Here is an 18,262-nt window from a genome sequence, read left to right as displayed (position 1 = left end):
TTTATTTCTTTGTTTCTGCGTGTCCTCAGTGTTACCAGACCATTTGGGTGTCAATATAGAAAGGATAGCAGTTCAGTTCTAATCAGGAGATAGCAAGTTTGGCTCACAGATTGCCTGACAACACCGCACCGTCCAGAGAAACATCCCTTTCAGTTACAACTATCCCTATATTACCTTAGATCCATCGACAAACCCCAAATTCTGAATGTGCAGAAAGGGTTGCATGTCAGTTTTGGGGAATTTAAAAATCAAATATACATATTGGTATGGAAACCCTACACCGGAAGCCACGAGGTTGGTTGGTATAAAGATATCTTATGACCCCCAGAACGCGTGCGCCGCGCGCTGGGTGCAACCGGAGCTAACTAGAATTTCTCCGAATGTGATTGGACAATAGGGAGTAATTCATCAAATGGAAAAACGAGGTCAAACTCGAACCTAGAGCGCGCCAAAACTGAAAGGGGGATTCGACCAAACAAAAAGAAAAAAGACAAAATGAAATGAAAATAAAACTTACAAGAGCCATCATTAAAATGAGATAACCCTACAGGGAGGTACTTTTAGATTAGATTAAATATACCCATAGAAAACAACTGTACTACTACCGGTTTGCTATATAAGAAAATTAATGAGATTGCAGAAGGTATACTCTGGAGATGACAATTCTTATCTTTTCTATAAGTTTTTATCATCATTCTTTCTTTCTTTCTTGGAAGCATCCATGTTGATTTCCGTCTATAGATTTTAATTCCAGATTATGTTAGTATAGGCATATAGGGTTGGAAAAGTAAGTACGCTTCTTTTATCATTGGGTGGGCTGAAAGAACACATTTTTCATTTAAAAGGTTTTAACTAAAAATCCCCAGGCAATGTCAATCAAACTGAGATAAATATTTCATTTAGGTATTTGTAACGTAATATATTTTTTGCAAAGATTTTTCTACATACGCCCCTGAAATCTTAAGTTTTACTATCATCAAAGGGACCCGACGTTATTGACTTTCAGGACATAGTTACTTTTTGAGCCACCATTTTAAAACATGGCGGAAGGGCACGTTATTTTACCCCAAAGGGTAAAGCGGAGAGTTTAAGCTATCAGAATATTATATAACTTTATACGTATTTCTAATATCCACGTCACAATCTTGTTTATTGATTCCCCACCCCTTTGCATGCAGGAAACCTGTCCCCCAGTAGGTAGTAGATTCACGAAGGAATTTTAAAAAGTGTTTCCGAGGGTGTAGAGAAACGTCTCCTGGCGAAAATGGAACCATTAGCGAGTGTCGCCAGCGTTGGGCGCGCCAATCTATATTGAATGGCGCGAGAACCCAAAAAGAGCGGGGAAACGTCACGTGCGGTAAAATTGTGGAAGTGAAAATCCTTGTACGTCAAAGATTTTCCTCCTTGAAAATGAATAGACTGCCCAAGTATATAATACGTAACGTACTCTTGTAATGGAAAATTGAGAGGCACCGTATCCCTTTTAACCGGGGGATTATAGCTCTCGCTTCATCATTAAGGACATCTATAGACGTAAGCTTTCCTAAAATATACGACCTAACCATCAATAACAACCTCTACTGCAACAACTTAAGAGAATTGATGCTTTTGTTTATCAACCTAACCTAAAGTTTTATTGGTAAAATTGAAATAAACAACAAATACTTCCATATACGTCAATTCGAAATCGATTATAAGAAAACTTCGTGATTTTCTAGTTCAGTAACCTCCTGACTTCAAAACCCAACAATGGGGAGAGAATAGTTTTGAAACAAGGCTTAACTAAAATTAGGGTTAGTATACTTTACATCGTCAGCTAATTAGGCCCGAATTTTCATTGTTACAACTCGACAAAACAACCAAGAACTTACGCGTGATCAAACTGGTATTGATTGAAATTAGGCTTAGCTCGTAATAATCAATTTACTTTACGTCGTCTGCTAATTAGGCCCGAATTTCAACTTGAACTATATACAGTTCTATAGTTAAGTAACATTTCTCATTTAGTCTAAGTAAAGGAGTAAATATTTTCATTTTCCAATTTCAATTAGCTATATACGAGAGGGAATGTGTTAGAGAGAGAGAGAGGGTACAATTGAATGATGAAGTTATTGCGGGATGGTGGTACAAGACCTAATATCAGCAAATTTAGGTTCGGGAATTGGCGCATAATGAGGCAAGTAGTGCCATTAATTAAAACGAGCCTCTAAGCTAAAATTATTCATAGTAATTAAACCCTTTTCCACGCATGCATTTGCCGACCATTCTCTCGAGTCATAACTTAGTCATACGCGAAATTAAAAAAAAACAACCGAAAGTCGCGAGAGCTCGAACCCAAACCCGACGTAGCTAGCTTAGTATATGTGGTCCCTCGTGGGAATTAGTGTATTGGAACTCGGGCGTGCGTATGAAACCTAATCGAATGTGCCGGTCTACGAATCGCTTCGATTAATCAAAGTTTCGGCTGCTGGATATACAGTAGAGTCGTGCCCAACAACTATAACCAGCTACGTTAGGGTTAAGGTTTCTAAAATAGCTTCAAAATCTTGATAAGGTATTTGGGTAACCCTGAGGAACGTTTCATCGTCTACCCATAGCCTGTCTACCGGAATTTTCCATATCAGTATGCAGAATTTTAGGCGTATAAAAAGGTGAAGTTAAGATTGTGAAGTAAACGCTTCACTTGTTCGCCTCAAGAGATAACTATAGTCGTTTACTATTTCTCTTAATTGTACTTGCAATTGATATAACCACTTACAAGATACTTCAACTCATGACCTTCTGTAGAAAAAAGGGGAACAGAGCTAGAGGGAGTGGTAAAACTAGCAAAGGTTGGAATAGCGCGGAGATGCATGGCAAGCGAGCTTTCCACCAAGCATTTTCTATATAAGTCGCTAATGCCCGCAAGGCTTTAATCTTCTTGGACTAGACCGGGAGGGCAAAGTATAGGAGCCAATAACACAATCGGAGGCCCAAAATCTCCCTTCTCATCGTATACCTCGCGATCACGCAGTTTCCTCCCGGTGTTCCATCCCTATTCGTCCATCCATGGATGCCAGCGAACTGTTTTCCCTCTTTACCCAAACTCGAAACCCTACTTATCCTGAAAGTACCGTTTAAACCTAGCGAATTTGGAACGGAACTCTAAGGCGATAATGGCAAACTATACTTATTTAACGCTTTGAAGTAAAATTGACGCGAAAATCTTTCGGTTCTAACTCTAGTGGAGGAAAGCTTCTCCTTCCAGCAACCAGCCAGCGTTGGGCTGCTAATTATTTTCTAATGGAAAATCTATAGCTGACACCGTTGGAGAGCGAACTGAGAGAGAGAGAGAACGGATCTCTCAGCCTCTTCCAGGAGTTTGGGCGCTGCTGCAGAAACGAGGAAATAAGGATGACAGCGAACATCCATCTTGTGTTTACCCCGAAAGAGAAGCGACGATACAGGAGAAGGGAAGAATATATATATCGGTATATCCCGTCGTTAGCGAGAAGCAGACTGTCGATTGGATCCTTCTCCTATATATATGCATGCATACGATCATACAATGCATGCCAGAGTAAAAATAATTTCCATTTAAAACCAGGGCCCTTGCTTGCTTGCATTTGGGGTGAACTCGAGAAACTTTCTCTTCCCCTTTTTGCTCGCATCGCTAAAAATTTGCAGACATTTTATCTCTCTAACAAAGTGACGTGGGAATTATATTGAAATAGATTTGGTTTCAACTTAACATTTTCCAAGTTCAGCCAACACTTTATCACGGTTCAATAGAAAGACTTAATCCAGTTTACTATATTTGACCCAACTACCCACTTTTGAAGAAACTAATAATTAACTGTGTTTTAATAATAGAACATGGAATAATTATTTAGTTCCATATAAGTTAATATAAATAATTAATAATTTCAGTAGTTTCACCTTCACTTTAACATCCCTTTACACACCATCCCTCCCTGAAAATGTTTTCACGGTATTTCAGTCTCAGATCAGTCTGAAAATTCCAAAACTAGGGGTCTCCTCTAGCGTTCCCGATTAAAAAACCAAAAAAGGGGGGGAAACGTAGGCAAGGAGGATGGAAAAGGAAGGGGGCATATATATTTTCTAATTCGAAGCTGATAAGGTATCGACTTGGGTTGGTGCACGCATGGCGTTCACGGAGGCCGGCGGCAGCAACCACGGGTTTCGGATTTATCTCTCTTCGGTGACCGTACTCCCACACGCGTCCATACATAAGAGAGTAGGGGGGGGGGGTAATGTTTAATTAACGGCTAGGGCTCCCCCCCCCCGCCTTGTCTCCGAAAGCCGCGAGAGGAATGGACCATGGTGAACGTTGGTCCATGGGATAGGGTTTCGGCTCCTTGATGTATAGTTACGGACCCTATACAAAGGTCAAGCGCGTTAATCTACCCACCCTGGTCCGTTGGGTATAAGGAATACTTTGCAGATAGATATAAAGTGGGAGGGGGGTGGAAGGGAGGCCCAGCCAAAATATAAACTGCTTTTCCCTTCGTGTTGTTTTTTCGATTTCATTTATTTTTCCATGGCTGTCAACGTAACATTTTACCCCGGTTCCCTTATAATGTAAATTAAATTTTTCAACCCCAAAACAACGGGAAAACTTAGGTTAAATATGGTTTTCACTGTTTTGACGGTTATAATGTAAAACAAGGGTTAAGTAAGTAACCCCTTTGCGTTATGGTTGTGTTTATTTCACCCACGAGGATTGGTTTACGTGTTGAAAAGAATTTATGGTGGGAAATCTCTCATAATGGAATATATTTAACTAAGCATCTGTGACAACTCCCGGGTTTCGGCACCAAAAAAGTGTAATTACTTAAAAAAGGCAAGTGGCCTATTTATTATTTATGGAAACAGTTTTAAAAAGCATTAGGCAAGCTGAAATTTAATTTGTCATTGAAAACGAATTAGTTTCGAGAGCGCGAGCCTTGATTTCATTTTAACTGCTTCTAGATAAACACGCGCTTGCAGCGAGAGTTTCCATCTCTTACAGGTGAAAACTAGCAACCGTTCCATTTATTCTCAATCACCGCTGCGCCTCGAAGACGGATATCGAATTGCCTGAGTAGCAAGCATTCCTTAATGACGTTACGTACGATCTTTTATAAATCGGGGCACAAGTAAGTAGTAAGTAAACCCAGAGAGAGAGAGAAAGGGGAAGAAAAGAGAACACACATTTCTAGTTAAGTACTAAAAGTATAAGAAAAACGGAAAAGAAATAAAGGGATTGTAGTTTTGTATTTTCAGCTATGGCACGTATACCGCCAGGGGTCTCTTATAGCAGCCATGTTCTCTTCCCCCCCCCGCCCCCAAGAAAAAAGCAGTCTCTTTTCAAAAGAGGAAACGATAAACGACGCATTTGTGCGTTGGCGAGAGTTTTTCATTTATCTGCGCGGGAGTAAACAAAAGCAAAACAACACCATCAGTCAACAAACGAAGGAATCGAGGATTTCTTTGGGTCTCTTCCCCCTCCCCCCGCCTTTCTCCATCGACTATTTCCTACACAAAGGTGAACCCTCACCCCCATCCCTCCCTCCAACACAGCATGTCCGATATTTTCGTAAGGAATCGAGCCGAAACGAGGCAGAATTCGTTCGGAATTGTGCAGTGTGCGCGCCGCGGCAACTATTGCTTTTTCGTTGCCCCTTTTCTTGTATTTTTTCTCTCCTTTCCTCTCTCTCTCTCTCCTCTTCCGCTTCTTCTTCTCTTCTTTCTTTTTCCGTTCTAGCAGCATCCTACACATTTCAGTTTGCAAAAAGGACTGAACGGAGTCTGCGCGTGCACAGTTACCAATCGATTTTTTCCCGCCTCTTTTCTCTCTCTCTCTCGTGCTTAGCGCTAAGCCTATTCCTGCGCTGCCAAGTGTCCCCGAGATTCGTTCACACTCTTAACCCTAATTTAGTCTCACGAGAGAGTGTAAGTTAAGTGTGGTGGTGCTGGTGAAGCCAGGGAGATACTATACTTCTATCCATTCATAAATAGAATTAAAACGCAATTTAGGCTTAAGAGTTGATATCAATTTTAAGAGACCTAATTGCACGCGCATCGTTAATGTTAATTAAACCGTAATTTAAGTATAGATTAGGGGATAAGATGGCCACCTGACGTTCCACGGTATTCCTAGTGTGCTTGGCTTAGAATAGGTTGAGGTTGGGTTAGGTTTGAGTTGAGCCCAATGTGGGTCATAGGTTGCCGTCTTCTTGCCTAGATTTAGGTTACGTTAAAGTTTCAACATTTCTACATACATGAAAATGTGTTCTTGCAAAAACAGGTGTCCGTTTTTCTGGTCCAAAACTTATACAGACTTTAATAAGGTAGTACTTATACTTTAGCAACCTGGATCTAATGATAGCTTATGAACACCTAGTAATTTCATCTGTATCATCAGACAAAAACAAGTTAAAATACATCTATATCGGGTTCTACAATCTGGTTCGTCGTTCATAGTTTCATAAAAAAATTACTGGGTTTCCAGGGTGGTAATTACGGATAAAGGGAAGAAAAAAGGTAAATCTAAACGCGACTTTGCGGAGGCTTTCGTAGGGGAAACAGCGGATAGAGGAGTGGTGGGGGGTTGGTATAAGAAGGTATAGGCTAAAGGAAAAAGGGGGCTATATCCCCGCGGAAGGAGTCGAGGGAGTGAGCGCTGCTGGAAAGAGAGAAAAAGAGGGGGATAAACGAGAAAAAGGAGGGAGAGAGAGAGAGAAAGAGAAAGAGGGGAAAATTGCATCAGCAAGACGACGGGAGATTGGAGGAGCCACAGAGAAGTCTGCGAGACTGCTGCGAAGAACCATAGATAATATAAACATAATCTACACACGTTTAGGCATACATTGAAAGCAGTCCTCTTACGGTACACGTTTAAAATATTCCTGATATCCATGGAAAGGAAAAAGGCGGGAGTAGAGAGCAGGGAAAAAATCGTTCCCGCGCTTTTTCCTATAGCTGTCGATGCCGTGGTTGATCGAGAGAAAAATGGCGACCGACAGGTCCGCGAGACCGCCTCGGTACACATAGTGGTTAGGCTTAACTCGTCTCGTCTACATTATAAGCCGAAAACGATGTTGACTTTCCAACAATACGTAATATACTGTACACCCCAGCAGAATGCAGCCAGGGTGCCAAAAATGTTTGCGCCTAAAAAAATTCCCTGGTTTGTGATAAGACTCCTATGATGTACAGACACCGGTATGGTATACTTTTTAATCTATCGGTCGTCAGGGGCCCAGGGGGGACTTACTCGCTAAAATGTCTGGTATCGTTTTGCCTACGTAAATAGCTAGGGGTAGTGCGTTATGGCTATCCTTTCATTTGGGGCCAAACAAAACCAGTTTTTTTTTTTTTCCAGTTCCACGTATCTTTCTCTAGGTCAAAGGTTATTAGAGATGATTTTCCTTAATTAATAAAGCGTATACACGAATTGATTAAATTTATTATTTAAAAAAAATTCTACCCAAATTGCAATAGCACGATTTTATAATAACAAAGTATCTTTTCAGTTGTAACAAAATCTAAAACCATTAGAAATAAGAAAATAAAAATATTGGAGATTATGGTAAGGCATATATTGAATCTAAAAATTCCGCAGACCGCAAACATCCACTGATTATTAATCAATACCAACCCATACACAAAACTAACGCAACAAACAGGTAAACAATATACCTAAATCGAAATACGATATCTATATAAAAAAAATGCACATAAAAAAACGGCAATCAACTTGCATAAATTTGAAATAAGAAAAAACATTAAAATTTATATTTGATGTATTCATATATTTTTTTTCTCTTTCTTTCATAAGAAGAATATTTTGTTTCAACAATGAAATCCTATAACTCCGGAGGCGGGTTAGTATGCACGCTCTTGCCCAAGTTACTTGCCCTCCTCATGACGTTACTGTTACACAATTCCTAACGTATCTTCCCCGAACCGTTCTGACGTTACGTTCGCGTGACGCGTTATGGCCTTCTCTCCCCCCCCCCCAGCAGGTAAATTCGAACCCTCAAGACTATATACTTATATATATATACTGGGGATATAACGAGCTCGATCACGCACCATCAAATGGCCACACCTTTTGACTTTTTCTTCTTTAGACCCCGCGACTCAATGGCGACTGGGAAACCTCGTACATACCTTATTCCCTCAAATTAGCCCATGCCCCGAATATATATAAAAAAAAACACCAAAAACCTAAAACGAGCTGACGAAAAGAAAGAATTTTTCATTAACCAATTCTTAAATATTGACATTAAGCATGCGGTAGCATTATTACTATAGCGTGTTTATAGAGATTGTTTGATATTCTTTTACTTCGCTTTGTTTTCGTAAAATGCATTGAAATATAAATGTTATATAAACACGTAAGCGATTTATATAGAAATGTTAATTTAAATGTGTAAATGAAATTAAATTATTTAAAGGGTATCAACTACGTGCGTAATGTAGTAGAACAAAGGGTTACTATTGTTAATAAGGTGGTCACGTGAGAAAGGTTAATAAAGAAAAAAGGTATGAACTAGTTATTGTAGAACTCAATTTTAAAAAGGGTTTTCCTGTTTTAATCTATTATCTAAGCTTATATAGGGTGAAATTTAACGTAATTAAGTGTGTATGGTTAACGCAGGTCACGTGACAAATGATATAAACTAAATTATAATATATGGATATCAATGCGTCACTCACGTACCAACTACTCAACCAAGCGCGTCTAACCCATCAACCAATCTTTGAAATAAGAATCAAGTGGGAATAAGTCGGATTTGATTAAATTTGCCACCTTGAAAATCGGATAAAGCCTTATCCCAGCCAGGAATGACGCATAGAAGATAGCGGACAATGAAAACCTTGGGATTATCTGGTGGGGTGAGGGGGTTGGGGTATGGTGCGGACCTATCAGGTCTTTCGTCGCCGTCAAAGTGAATACCAGTGGATATTTATCAGGCGACGATGTGTAAGAGGGATTGCTGCGGGCAACGAGTCGAACGTGTTTTAGATTTGATTGCTTCGCGGTGGGCCTACCCCGAGATACCAGTCTGATGTGGCGGCGGCGGGGAGGCAACAAAAAACCCGTCCATCAATGCTAAGACTGACCATCCATGGTCTTCCACAAATATGCGCCAGAGGGAAATTTCGTGGAAACAGTCCAACAGACCCGACGCGGACACCGCTGACAGATAAGCCCCCAAAGTCTTTTCTTTTTTTTCTCTCTCATTCTTTCTAGGGGTGCTTATAACTCCAACTGGACCCTGATACCAATGTCCTCCCACGCACCTAACGAAAAAAATATATCCCCAACCAACTTTTTTCCCCCGATATAACATTCTTTGTAGGGACACACACGCATCCAATCGTATTGCGCTTCCATCCATGGGCTCGAGGCCATGCTAAGCATGGTTGAGCATACGGAAGTCAAGTTTTATAGCGCAGCTTCTGCCAATTGATAATTCCCCGCTGTTAATTTTCAGAGAGTGCAGACGAAGAGCTATACAAGTCATACATCTTTCTTCTTTTTTTCTCCATGAAGGGAGGCGAGGGAAGTCTGAGAGGGATCCATGGTCATGGATGGCTAGTGTTGGATAGTACTGTCCTGATGATTTCTATAAAGGATATAGCGGGGATGTTTTCTAGCAGACGACGCGTAACGCTTAAGGCCTTTTCGGGGGAGGCAGATTTCTTCGATTAATATTTATCGAACTGGTATTGTTGTACAACCCTCCTTTTCCCCTTGAGGATGGTACACTAAATGCACTAAACATTTCTGGAATTACGAAATTAAATCAGTCAACCGTGAAACCTAAGATCAGTCAGTCTATGAGTTTGCCCTGATAGGGGATGGCTTTTACATTTGAAAAAATATTCGAATTGGTGCGCTAGATATATATTGATTGTCCCATGGGGTGTCAAGTCGGGAACGATCCACCAATACGGAATGTTTTCTGCATATCATTTGAACAGTGTCCTATACTTATAGGGTACCACCAGCTACGAAAGCATCCAGGAGACCATGGAGAGTAAATTTCTATTTGGTATACTACGCGGGAACGAACTAGTCACTCTTTTAAATTCACCCTCCTAAAACTTTCCCTTGGTCTAAGCTAAGCCTTGGCCTCTGTTCTCAGCAAATCCAACGCAGCTGCTGATCCAGCATCAATCTTTTCATTTGTAGAAAGAATTTAATTTCACCCCTGAATAAGCAGCTTCGAAAATGAGGCGGTGCGTACATATATATTCTTCACTATACTCCTACACCTCCCACGTATCCATGGACAAGTATCAACTACCACAGGCCTTGGCGTTCACGTTTCGAGACACACGTATACGAACACCGCGTTATGTAAGACCTTTCTCTCCCTGTAGACGTTTCCATCAAGAATGGTGGCGGTGGTGCTGCCGCTGTTACCCCTGGCTTGGTATCCGAGATACTCATTCCACCGTTGTGCCTAGTGGGTTTATTCTCATAGGCGAAAAACGAACGGGGCGGAAGGAGAGGGAACGTAGAAAAAGAAACAAAGTGCTGTTGTCAAAATACCTGAGCACCCCTGGATAGAAAAGTGCAAGGAAGGTGTTTGGTGCCCTAAACCCCCTCTTTTACACCATATACTAGGGTGGAGATGAGAGAAATGCGAGAGGTTTATGTTAAAATCCCGTCCTGGAGTGTGTGTGTCTGTGTATACTAAAGAACGTAGTGCTATAGCACGTGGGGAGAGCCAGCCAAGTGACATATTAGTCCGGTTATAGAGGGTTGCGCTTTCAAAATCAGCTTTCTCTCTCTCTCTCTCGCACTAGATAGGGACTGGGGATAAGGGCGGAAGACATTCTTATAACTCCCCTCTCTATGACAGTACGTAACAGTTTTTAACATCGTCAAAGCTAAAGGGGGGCCTTTTGCAAAGAGATTTGGTATTTTACTTTCTTTTTTCTAACAGAATGCTCGCCCGGATCGGAGATCGGAATTCAAGCGTTATTCCCGTCTGTCTCGACATCCCATTTTTCTATACATCAAAATTTTCCCGCCTACAATATTCAGAACAGCTCATGACAACGCGTGTAACCCATAGATATGATATGATATGATAGCGAGGGGAAGCGCAAAAAAAAAATCAGATAATAGTTTAACATTCATACATATAGTCATGGCATGGTGGTAATTGCCAAGTTTGAATATATTTTTCAAATTTGAAAGTAAACGTATGAATTTTTTTCGATGAAAAGTACGGTAATGATCTAAATAAAGTGTTCACCCGCGTAATATACTGGTTTCATACGGAATTGTATTATTTTTTGTACTGCATTATAGTGAGGATTCATACTCATGGTAATTGCGAAGAATGGATATTTTTTTCAAATTTGATAGTAAACGTATGAAATTTTTTCGATGAAAAGTAAGGTATTATTCCAAATAAAGTGTTCATCCGCGTAATCCCCTCGTTTATTACGGATTTGCAGAATATTTTTTATTATTGATGAAATTTTATATTTATGCAATTTATTATTTTATGCAATACAAAACCTTTTGTAAAAGTTTTGTTTCTTTGTTTCTCCAAATTTGAAAGTTATCAAGCGTACACGCGGATAAACACGTGACTGGCGTCTTACAAACGAAATTCGTAGTATTTTAACGTCATGAAAAATAAATGCGATTTAAAAACTACATGGAGTTGTTGAACCTCCCGACCGCTTACGAAATAAAACTTCTTAGACTTCCGTCAAGTAAGGCAAAGGGACTTGATGAAAATAAAATTAATGATCACTTAAAATAACAACGTTTTGCGTGCGCTCTGTTTTATATCAAAACACGTTACGTCTTTGCCAACCCTCCCTGCCCCCTTCGCCCATATCTAAGATTATTTTCTTTTTTTCCTTTTCCACGTCCTTGAGAGTATAAAACAAAAATCTCATTTAATGAATAGAGAAAGTCTATGGCAAAAAATGGATCGTTAACTATCATAACACGACGGGTGAGACGAATCGAGAGATATATCAGAAATAATGATGGTATTATGATCCTACCTCGGTCGGTCTTAAGCTAACATTGGGGATCAAGGGGGTATATAGAACCAAAGAAGAAATATACCGGGGACCCCTTTACAGAGAGAGATAGAGAAAAAAACCACGTGAACCACTAAGCAGCCAAGCAAACCGAAGATCACGACAAGAACAGGGGGATATTCTTATATATTTAACACTAATGATAGACTAATATTTGTATATATCTCCATTAGAAAAAGTTCTACGACTTGTTCTTTTAGACTGAGTTAATGAAGAGAAAGGTAAGGAACAAAGCAAAATAGTTCACGTTATTTCAGTCATCCTTGCCTTTAACCTTATTACTTCGGAGTTAGTGAACTGCAATTTATCTTCGATACTTTTTCAAACAGCTCATCAAAATATTTTTTAATCACGTGACATTTCTTCGTACGTGCGCCATCTGGAGAAGAGCTCGTGATGTTCAAAATTGAAATCAAGGCTTAGCGAATACGAGGCAAATTATTAATGGCGCGAAAATTCAAAATTGCAATCAAGGCAGGCGATATTTTAATTATTAAACGCTTCTCCAGTAAGATTGAACAATTAAAAAAATTATTTTAATCATAAATTAAGCCACCACGTTCCCAAATTAACATAAAACCCCTTAATTACAATAAAAATTGTTTAAAAATTTCCTTCTACAGTAAAATTTTTACATTCCTACTCTTTTCTAACCATGCACGTGTATCTCGAAGGTATCTCCCCTTTTCACAAGTGAAAAATATGTATCGAGGTAAAAGGATAAATTGGAACACACAAGAAGGTCCCTTACCGTGTTAAATTGGTGTTTTTAGAAGAAGCAAAAAATATGGTTATTACCGGCGTATTTTTATCTTCCTCTCGGACCTCCCCATCTCTCCGGCGCGCGTTTTTAGGGATAAATCATAGATAGTTCCTACTGTATCCGTAAAAAGGAGAGAAAAACTATATTTCATTTATAAGGAGAGAGAGAGAGAGAAAATGGGCGGAGTTAACAGAGAGCTTGATTCATATTTTTCACGTTTTGTATACCGTTTTTAAACGGGCTTTTAGAAAACCGCGAAACTACCCCCAACGCTCCCGTATGTGCCCGGTAGGTCTAATTAAAAAATATATACATGGAAAAGTAAAAAAAAGCCGTTCTTCTTTTCTTTTCTTAAAAAGCCATAAAGATCCCCCATCTTTAGGGGAAGGATACTTTACGACAACTCCTAAGAAGAACCCTTAAATACTAGGCATAAAATTGGGCAAGTACTCGACACCAGAACGTTTTAACAACGATTTACACTTTTACGTGTATGGGAGGGAAGCTTCTCTTTAAAAGGTATACAGTGTAGATATGATAAAGGTTTATGGAAGTTTTTGACTGAAAAGATTTGGCGGTACTGGTTTTAAACGCGAGGAGGACATATTGCCGGTTGAGATTTATGAGTTTAGGCCTATTTTTTCCTTCTGTTGCACCTCCATTTAAAGTGACCTTTGTTAAAAACATACCGGGTAATTGGTTTTATTGAGCACTTTGAAATTCGGGGTGAAATTGTCAGTTTCAAAGTGGTTTGGGAACGTGTAAGTTGGGAAAGATGCTCCGTTGTGTTCAAGGATAACATGGATGAAATTGGTAAATACAGTTTTATTTTTATTTTGTACGGGGGCTAAAATATGGTTTAGATAACTAATTAAAATTAAAGTTACTATATTTTGGCTATTATAATTAAATATTTAATTAATTGCGTGGGATTAAAATTAATTAATATTACAAGAATTTTCTTATAAGAAAAAACGAGGGGCTAGTCACTATGAGTAAATAAATTACGTATATACTTTAAATTAATAAAGTTAATTCACGCAACAGTGAATAGCCCCTCGAAAACAAATATATAACTTAAGTTTCAAGATATGGAACCTCGGTTGTTAAACAAGTTTCATAAATACGTAATTAAATCTAAGTTTAATTTCTACCTAATAACGTTTGAGTGGTTTGTAAACGAGAAAATTCTAAGCAGAAAACTATATATAGGCCTAGCAAATTCTGTATTTTCCAAGCTGCTCAAATGATAGAAACTTTCCTAAAAGGTAAATATGTCATAAACCTAAAAGAATGTTATAGTAACTGCATGTGTTTTATCTAAATAAACCTCTTCGTTAAGCCTTGCCTCGTTAGTTAATTAAAACCTACCTTGCTGACCTTAATACGGCTTTTACAAATATAATCTAGTTAAGGCGACATTCAGAGAGAGAGAGAGAGAGAGAGAGAGAGAGAGAGAGAGAGAGAGAAAAGGCTCGGAACAAAACAGAGAGAGAGGGTGGGTTGCCGGAGATATAATTATTGCACTCAATCTAAAACAGCTTGCCCTATTAGCGGCGGCGGCCACTATACAACTATTGTGATGCATCATATGAATACGCTATAGCGGACGCAGAGGGAAACTTGAATAGGGTTTGGTTTGGCTTGGCCATTATTAATACCACCATAGTCCCGGCCGTCCCCCTATCGCAATGTTGCCTGTTAAAGCCAGATACTAAGTTTCGACTTCCTCAGTACCTACCCCCCCCCTTATGTAACGTAACCCAAGTCTTTCATGGCAGTTGACCATGCAGTATTATGCATAACGTTCAATTATTACAGTTTTAAGTCGATATTCTCAGTTATAATGCAGAGAAAACATAACAAACCGTAACTGAAACTGAAAGGTACCTTCTTAAGCCTAAGATTCTACTCCTGTACGTATTATTCTCTCTGACAGAAGTTATTGGCCCTCCTCAAATACAGTATCAACTATATTTTACATCTATTTGATTATCCAATTAAATTCGATTTGAAAATAAACAACTTAAATAAACAACTTAAAGGGCTTCATAATTTTTATTGGGTCTTGAGGTTGAGATTGGCGCGAAATACCTAGAGTTATTTGCTCTAGCCACAAGGCGCGAGGAACCGGTGCAGCAGCACGCCATTGCTGTCGTCGTGAAACTAAGAGCCAAGCATCTCTCGATCGTTCCCCAAAATGGCCGACTCTCTCTCTCCTAGCTAGGTAAAATGGATGGCCTCCTAGATTCATTACTCAAAGACCTCTTTGCCTTCCTCTCTCTCTCTCTCTCTCTGTTAAGGTTTCGAATCTAGCGCGCTGGAGATTGGGTTTTATACGTACTATATCTACAGTGTTTGGGAATTTCCAAATTTAGTATTAAAGAATTCCAAGTCACTTTCTTGTTATTTGTTTACTTGTATCAATATTTTCCTTTTTATTTAATTCCTCTATAGTTTAAGACTAGGAGGATTGATACCATTTACACCTGCATGGAGTCGAGGCTACTTGGTACTGCACTTTGCCCCCAAAGTAGCCTGGCCAGGCCATCCTGGCGTAAATGGTATCAATTCTTCTAGTCTGAAAAAATGTATTGTATTCCCTGATGCTCTACTATTACGTTAATTTTTCTCTTTAAATTTAAAGATACTATTAGAATTACGTCTAAAATTTAAAAAATTAAAATATAAAGCTCTATTTTCGAAATTGCCGCGTGGTTAATTTCAATATTAAGTACCTTATATACGAGAAACTCTTTGTAATAAAACCATTATTACCTAACGAAGATTAAATAATATATTCATTACTATCCATATAAAACAAGGCGATATGCAAATTAGTAACTCCTCCTTTATCGTGTTCTTAAAATTTTTATCTTTTCTTATCTCCCTCCTTTCGTAATATTAAGTAATCGAAAAAGACATCCATTCAAAAAAACCTTCCATGTTTTCTTTAAATAACTAACTCATACGGAAACTAGTTACTCAATTACAAAATGGAAAATAAAAGGAAAGAAAATTTACATTGATATCTATCAATATAATTTGAAAATAAATCAAATTAACCCCCCCCCCCCTTCCCGGCTAAATTAACTTAATCCTCTTGTATTTATTACAATAAAACTCCCATCATCTCTCAATTGAACGATAGAGGGCGGGGTTCTATATAAATAAAGGTCATAAAGGTCAACTGTAAATTATAACTCAAATGATAGATAAAGTAGTAATGAGATCGTCACAGAAAATTTGGTCTAATAGATATATCTAGTTGCTGGTGGCACGGTTTAACTCTAGAACCGCTCCAGAGTAGCTCGGGATGAGGAAGATCGCGGCTCCGTCGGCTCTCCACGTTCTCTCAAGTCCGCCGACGCCATTAAATTTTACGAGCATCCCGAGCAGCTCTCCGGTGCGGCCATTAATTTGCCATCAAGCGTAAATCTCTCTCTCTCGCTCTCTCTTCCTCTTGCACTTACTCTATAGGTCTTTGGCACGATTCGAAATACTATATATACACGACGAGTGCAATTTATACTCCGCCACTTCCTTTTCTTTTGATACTATTTTAGAAGGATTTCTACTATCCCTTTACCCTTCCATATAGTGTAGAGGTGCACACTGTACATATACCCCCCAAGTTTGTTTAAGAGATAATAAATTTACTTTTATATTTCGTTATTGTGTTTAGATGGATATAGATTGTTTTGAGATAAAACTAGTTAAAAGGGTTTAAAATATTATTCAAATGTTATTATTTTTTAGGGTAGAAATAAATTAATTTTCATTGGGGTTTTTTTTGGGGGGGGGGGGGTATGTCAAGAGAAGTATCACGTGGATTAAAATATTAGAGGTCAAAGTTCACTCCATATGAAAATAAGTCAACTATATCGAATATATAATTTAAACTATAGTTATAAATATAAACAACAATTTGTTAAGTTTAAAGTGAAAAATTAGTGAAAATAAATAATAAAGTATTTTCAAAATAATAATAAATATAATTAATCGCAAACTACGTATCGCCAAGGCCTAAATAAAAGTAAATAACGGGAATTGCGCAGAACAAATTAAATATTAAAGGGGGGAAAAATAAAATAAAAATATAAAACATGTTTTTCAATTTATCCTGTTTTCCCGGCGCATTTCGTTTTCAAGTATATTTTGATCATGGCATCTAAAATTTAGCGGAATGTTCACAAAAAGAATAATACACGTTATTGCGGGGCGTATTTTCTTACTGGTGAAATGAATTTCGATTTTCTTTGGCATTAGAGATGAAAAGGCGGGAAAAGAACAGGTGGCCCCAGTACCCTTGGTATACGGTTTTCTTGGCGCGGAAAAAAGAAAGGGTATGTAGGGTTCGTTTCCCCCTTTTCTACAAGGCATCCTCCACCGGGGTTTATAACAAACCCTAGCGTTTTTAGAAGAGAAAGAGAGAGAGAAGGCCTTACGGGAAAAGATTGTGTGTACGTGAGCTTTTCTTCTAGCTAGGAAATAAAGATGTCGGATACTTAAAAGAAAATAAACAACATATCCTTTTGAAAATAGTAAGGAAAATTAACCGCAGAAGTGTCCAATCTCTCCATATAGAAAGGAAGAAAAAAAAACTTCCTCTATATCCTTTTTCCTGAGAAGGAAGAACTTTTCAAAAGGAAGATTCCAGGCTAAGGCTACGAAAAGGAATCGAAAATTTTCGCTTCCTTTTGTGCTCTTGCTAAAAATCTCTTCTCATTTTGTCCACCCAACTAAGGTTGAATAAACTGCCTCCTTAGATACCTTGCAGTTCCTTATATTGATACAATTCGCCTTAGTAGACTGGACATACACGTATACATTCCATCTTTTTCTTCCATCACACGCGTCCGCTAGCTAGCTAGCCTCTTCCCCTTTTCAAAAACGAGGGTTTTAGGCTTAACGTCAGAGTGAGAGAGAGGGAGGGCTTTTCCTCGGGCAAAGCTCCCTCTCTCCTATAGGTTGGAAATACCGGGAGAAATCCGCATGCAAGAGGAAGAAGCTCTGCGGGAAAGATCGATGCCGGAATATTCGGGGGCCCATGGCTGAACTATTGAAGCTTTGGGGGGTTTCAAAACCTTCGTTTTCTCAGATATGAATCGAACTAGGCCCGGATTTTGGCGTCGCGCTTTTGAATGATAAATGTCTTTGCCAAAAAAAAAACGCCGCAGCCTAAACTTATATATATACATACTAACCTTTGTCGTAGCAAACTAAACTAAAAAAAATATGCCTACACAAGTATTTTGATGCTAAAAATCTACCGCTGGGTCCGCGTATATACCAAGTTGATGTTACAACAAATGCAAAGATACATCTACACATCTTATCTCTACGAGACCAAGGCTTAGAGATAGCTTTAAACTTGCTGAAAATTCATCCTAAAAATTTTATTTTTTTTTTATCGTATAAAAATTG

The 18,262-nt window shown here is 38.8% G+C and overlaps 2 protein-coding genes and 1 long non-coding RNA gene across 28 annotated transcripts in view; 2 read left to right on the top strand and 1 right to left on the bottom strand.

The window, feature by feature from the left end:
• Positions 1-12,685, top strand: part of LOC149692542 (uncharacterized) — a 33,587-nt gene extending 20,902 nt beyond the window's left edge. For all 13 annotated transcript variants that reach the window (XR_016382780.1, XR_016382785.1, XR_016382786.1 and 10 more), the window contains one exon: positions 30-12,685. This is a non-coding gene — a long non-coding RNA (uncharacterized LOC149692542). The remainder of the gene's footprint in view (positions 1-29) is intronic.
• Positions 1-18,262, bottom strand: part of LOC149692534 (uncharacterized) — a 211,215-nt gene that overhangs the window by 18,077 nt on the left and 174,876 nt on the right. The window lies entirely within an intron of this gene.
• The window catches only part of LOC149692538 (uncharacterized), a 54,301-nt gene continuing 49,455 nt past the window's right edge, over positions 13,417-18,262 (top strand). The window contains exon 1 of the transcript XR_016382722.1: positions 13,417-13,648. The gene's annotated coding sequence lies outside the window, so the exon portion shown is untranslated. The remainder of the gene's footprint in view (positions 13,649-18,262) is intronic.

This window comes from Phalangium opilio, unplaced genomic scaffold, assembly GCF_054372755.1.
Source record: "Phalangium opilio isolate 3A_F unplaced genomic scaffold, DU_Popi_V2 ptg000024l_1, whole genome shotgun sequence".
Lineage (NCBI taxonomy): Eukaryota > Metazoa > Arthropoda > Arachnida > Opiliones > Phalangiidae > Phalangium > Phalangium opilio.
The sequence above is the reverse complement of the archived record's forward strand: the minus strand, read 5'-3'. Positions and strand labels throughout refer to the sequence as shown.